The sequence below is a fragment of the Platalea leucorodia genome, assembly GCF_965183815.1.
Source record: "Platalea leucorodia genome assembly, chromosome: 1".
NCBI classification, from domain to species: Eukaryota; Metazoa; Chordata; class Aves; order Pelecaniformes; family Threskiornithidae; genus Platalea; species Platalea leucorodia.
The window spans coordinates 48,314,365-48,320,424 of NC_138823.1; positions in this window are offsets into that span (position 1 = coordinate 48,314,365).

Here is a 6,060-nt window from a genome sequence, read left to right on the forward strand (position 1 = left end):
GTCTGTGAAGTCAGTTTGCTGGAGCAAAAACAGCCTCTATCCTAAACCTCTGGAGTTCATTCCATTGAAATTGTCAAGGAAAGGTTAAGGGTGACTTATTTTTGGTCTTTTTGTGCTGATGTGGGAGTTGGTGTGACTGGAAGTTGGGGCTAGACAAAAGGCAATAACAAAGCATTATCTCCTCCTTCCCCAGCTAACCCACTGAGTGACTTCCTAAGGACTGTGCTAGACTTTGTGTTTTAGGTCAAGCCTGGATGATTGCTTTAATTTCGTGAAATCCAAAGTGTGACCTCTGGTGATCTCTTATGAGAGGTCTCTTATGAGGTCTCTTGTAGCTCTGAATCTGGGATAACTTCTTAATAGAGAAATTTGTGGGAAGATTTTAATCTTGATTTTGGGGGTGGAAATGTAGAAATAATTACTTTGGTCATAGCGATGTACACAACAGGTTTTTGTTTTTTTTCTATTTTATTCTGTTCTTGTTTACTAAATTTAACAGATCTACTTAAAAATTGTCCCCTTTTGCATGCTATTCTCCCTTCTGTGATGTGGTGTAAAAGTTGCAGTACTGCTACACTGGGGCTTAGGGATTTCTCCTGTCACACTTCATTCAGAAGCACATAGGTTGTCATTCTCTTTGTACAACTTTTCTCATCTTAATGTATTTGATTCATGTGGATGCTTTTAACGTGGTTGGCAGGACAAACAGGAGCCTACTATATGGTGTTCAACATTTTAAGAAAAAAACAGTAATTCAGGATAATTTATTGATTTGTAATATCAGAACTTTTGAAATGTATCCTTGTTTTTTTCTTGCAGAACTAGCCCTTGTACATTCGTGGATAAGCTTCTGCACGCAAGGCAGAATGCTCTTTGACTTCTAATTAGTCCTTCCAGCAATTGTTATTTATAGAAGGTGGAGTAACATGATGTTGGAGATGAGCATGATTTCACTTCTGTTCTCCAAATATATGGCTTTTTATAACTAGAGTGAAAACCAAATTAATTTCCAAGAGAATTCTCCATAAGGCTGAACAATGATAGATAGGACCTCAGTGCATCCATGCATAGCCCGCTCATGATTGCATGCTGAAATGGCAATGGGAATGAACAAAATGAGAAAGTAGAAATCTGTATATGGAAAAGTTTATTCATACAAGTGGATGAGTGATTGTGGTCTAATACATTTTTACGGCAGTTAGTAGTATGACTTCCAAAGTCTTCACACGCATAGCCATGGCAGAAAAAGAGAAAGTTTCCATGTTTATTGGTAAAGGCCTCTACATGTTCCTTATTTCAGGAATCTTTCATGCCCTGTGAAATCATCAAAGTTGCTGTGTTGTGCTGGTTTTGGCTGGGATAGGGTTAATTTTCTTTATAGTAGCTAGTATGGGGCTATGTTTTGGATTTGTGGTGGAAACAGTGTTGATAATACAGGGTTGTTTTAGTTATTGCCGAGCAGTGCTCACACAGAGTCAAGGCCTTTTCTGCTTCTCACACCACCCCACCAGCGAGCAGGCTGGGGGTGCACAAGAAGTTAGGAGGAGACACAGCCGGGACAGCTGACCCCAACCGACCAAAGGGATATTCCATACCATATGACATCATGCTCAGCATATAAAGCTGGGGGAAGAAGAAGGAAAGGGGGAACGTTCGGAGTTGAAGGCATTTTGTCTTCCCAACTAACCGTTACGCGTGATGGAGCCCTGCTTCCCCAGAGATGGCTGAACACCTGCCTGCCAATGGGAAGAAGTGAATGAATTCCTTGTTTTGTTTTGCTTGTGCACGTGGCTTTTGTTTTACCTGTTAAGCTGTCTTTATCTCAGCCCATGAGTTTTCTCATTTTTACTCTTCCAATTCTCTCCCCCATCCTGCTGTGGAGGAGTGATTGAGCGGCTGTGTGGTGCTTAGTTGCTGGCTAGAGTTAAACCATGACAGTGTGTATCTTCTGTTGGTTTAATTTTTTTTGTCAGAGTTACTGAGGAGTAAACCTGTTTTAAAAAAGGGAAGAATTCTGAGATATTTTTTAAACTGGAGCATAGTAGTTTGGCTTTATGTCACATATTTAATGGACAGAGGTGATTAATAAGAGTGCAGAACACATTTCAAAAAAGCTTCGTATAGCAGTAAATATAATGCTTCTTCAGTATAAAAATATAATTATTACTGATAGTGCATTTGGAAATTTTTCTACTCTAGCTCCTTCTTAGTCATATGTTGATGTCACTAACCTGATTTGAAATGAAGTAGTACCTACCAGTTGCACAAATACTTCATATTTAGTGTTGAATTATTACACTGTATTCATTTATTGGTTTTACCTCCTACCCTGCTGCTCCATTTGCTGCATACTTTTCCTACAAGGCTATTTGCTACCTACCTTTTAAACCTAATATACACAGTGTAGGGAAAGAGCAAATCGTTGAATACTTAAGGAAAATGTTACCTGGGGAAGACGGAAGAACTGAAGTCAACAGAAGACTATCTGAAGGGAGAAAATGAGAGATTTATGACATAGATTCACAATGACAATAGTTTAGCTAAGAGTGTGACTTTTAAACCAATTTATTGAAACTGGTACCTTGAATGTAGATGTCCAGGCCTTAGTTGTTACCTGATTTATGGTAATTAACATAATATCAAAAGTTTAAAAATTTTAAATAAATTTTTGTAAATTTGTTTTAATTTAAATTTAAATGCCTTTCTTGTGTGTTGGCAAGTTGTTCTAGCTATTGAGGGAAGGAGTGAGAAAAATACAGGTATTTTTCAGGTAAAATATTTTACAGGTAAACACAGGTAAAGTATTTTTCAAAAATATCATTATGTAGTTCATCAGCCCAGACAAAAAAAAAAAAAGCCAGTGAAACTTGTAGCTATTTGCCAGCACAGCATGTTAGAGTGTTGAGTGGTTTTTGAAACATCAACATGCAGTTCTTTTCTGTTCTAGTTCCTCTTTGAAGATGGCTTTATCCATCTTTTCTAAAAGTGATGCTTTTGCTTTTAAATTACAAATTGATTAAATATGGTTTGTTTTTAAAGCCCTTTTTTATGTAACCCACTCAGAGCTATTGACTACTGATGTACAAAATTAATCACTGTACTTAACTCTAAAATTATTACATATGTCTGCAAAAAAGTAGATGCTTGGAAGCTGCTTAGGTGGCAGGTTTCTGGAGACTTAGCAGCTTGGGAATTCATGATTAAAATGACTTCACTGGTCCTGAGAAGGCACAATTTTAGTTAAAAATTACTGTAAAAGACTATCAATAAATATTTACAGTGCTCAGAAAAATGTGGATTTGCAAACACTACAGAGAACTGTTGGAACTGACTGTTCAGGTGATTATCAAAATGTTGTTTAATGGAGGCATTTATTTTTTTTTATTAACAAGGATGGAGTTATTTTTACTTGATCATCAATTCCCTTACCTGTTTTTATTTTCTTATTTTGATAACACACAGAAGGCTGGAACACTTATTCTTAGAATTCTTGTTAGAGCACAGAGCTGGTACACTGGCTTTACACAAGCTCTCGTGCTGGAGATATGTCAGAGAGGAGTTGAGTAGAGCAGGTTCTGAGGGCTACAGTTTCCATAACAGGAAGAGTGAAATAGGCTATGACAACCTTGAAGTGATTTTCATTTACAGTGGCAGGTGAAAACTGTGGCATTACTGGACAAGGGGTCAAGTAAATGAGACAAGCAAGAGCCACATTGTCAGTGGCACAAAAAACCCTCTTCTTGACATTTCTGAGTGAGAGCTTTTTTATCTACTCAGAAAAGTGGGGGGCCACTCTTATCAAAGCCAAATTAGGAGTGGGGTTGGGTGCTTTCTGGATGAGGGACACTGCATATACTGGGAATATCAGCCCAGTTTTGTCATATCTGAATGACTCTTGAAGTATGGAAGTTGTGGCTTAAACACTGCTCTGCCTGAGTCCAGCCAGCACTGGGCACTTTGAATAAAAGTCCCCTTTTCTCAGCATGGGATTTCATTCTCCAAAATTCATTCCAAAGACAAGACGGATAAAACCCAAGAGAGTCTACCTCTGACAAGCAAGCAGACTGCTTTGGAAAACCAGGAGCTCAAGTAGATTTCCAGAACTCATGACCAGTTGAAGAACTGCATTTTCTAGGGTAGAATGTCCTTCCTTTTAGCAAATATGAAATTTGCTTTTGATAGGAGAGAGCACTGAAAATGGAGCACTAACATCTGAAATAAGCTTAGCCTTTCCTTGTGAGTAGATTGCCTCAGGAAAAAAGCAGATGAACGTCCTGTCACTATTTTTGTTACTGTCTCTTGAGGGCAGTCACATGCTGCAGCACTGGCCACCAGGAAAATGCTAGAGCTGAGGCTTCTGATGTTACTGCTTCTGCATAATGAATGGAACAAATATTGGCAAAAGTGTTAAAATATAAATATTGTTAGTGTTTTGCACTAGGCTTAAAATTCCTCCTCAGTGACCACCTGGTGAAGAAACATGTAGCTCCTTTGGTTTCAGTGGAGGTGTCCTGAATTACAGCAACTGAGGAAAGAGGGTTTTATGTAGAAAGAAGTGACGGACTACTAGAAGAATAAGCAGCTTATAGGAAGCTGTAGGGAAGACAGACAAGATGAATTTACATACTCTGCCTTATTACACTGAAAGAAAGAAATGCAGCTACAAGATCACTATTTAATGTGGATACACACCAGTTAGCTAAAACGCAGTGGGTTTAAGTGCTACGTGAACTAGGAGCTTTAGCTGTTTGCTCAGATGACTTTGTTTCTCCAGGTGCATTTTCTTTGACGTTTCCCATGTTGCCCTCAAGCCAAACATGTAAAGCTGTACTGCTGCTTCATTGGGAGCTGCTGTTGTGCTGGGGATGGAGCAAGAGCCTGTTGCTGTCCAGAGTGATCAGGCGGGAGACAGGAGCTTTCCCTTTGCAACAAGAAACTCAGTGGAAGCAAAGAGAAAGTGAGAAATGACCGGCAGTGGAACTTAATTAACCATTATCCGAGGCAAAGACCTGTGAATATATCTGGAGGATTTTGCTGAGCTTTTGTCATCCCATTTTTGTGGTAACTTCAGTTTGCCAAGAACAGCTCCAGATAATCTCTCTAATACTGGTTAAGACAATACAGCAACAGCATCTGTGAGAAGAGGAAACAAAAAGATTAGCCTTTGCTAGACTTCTTTCTTTCTTTCTGACCGTGCTAGAAGACAGCTCCACCTGAGGTCTTTGTCCTTAAATTGTAAGATGCATTAAAACCTGTATGTGAGAGTGTCTACATATCTGGGTTTGGCTCTAGCAGGTGTATCGCAATTTTCTCACATGTTGCTGTCCTCACTTTGATCCTGCACTCATCCACAAGGGCAGTAAGGTCTGGACTGTGTCACAGGGCTGGCTCCTTGAATACAGGAATGGCAGAGGACAGTAACTGGTAACTCTGGCATTTTTCTGAGTTACGTCAGCATGTATCTCAGACCAAAATGAAGACAGTTGGCAGAAGCTCTTTTTCGTTAGTTTAACTGTCTTCACAAAGGATTTTGCTAGGAAAAGCTGAGCAATATCCCATTGACTTGACTTTTCACACAGTATGTCTCCTTGCTGAAGACTTTATACTAACACCTGTAGTTATATGTCCTGAGTTGACACATAGGATACCTGAAATACAGACTCTTTTAAACTTAATAACCCACTTCCTGAAATTTGAGAGAGTTCAATCTGTCGTAGTTTAAGGGAACTGATGGGAGCTACACACTAAAGGAAGGGCTGTTGATTTACTTTCAGCCCTTTACTCTCTCATAAACTTTGCTGATTTCTGGGCTGGAGAAGCACAAATTTCTATAGACAGGTTTACAAATACAGTCAATGAGACAGATTCAGAAAGGTGGAGGGCAGGGATGGGAAATAAAAGTAGAATGCTTGTGGACAGCAGAAAGAAAGAGAGAATTTATTTGGCTCACCCCTATGTAAAGTTATGAGTTAAAAGGTATAAATGAGTCTTAGAATTAAGTGCGTACATACACATATCTCATACATTCTTGTCTCTACTTATTAGTTATTCTGATTCTCT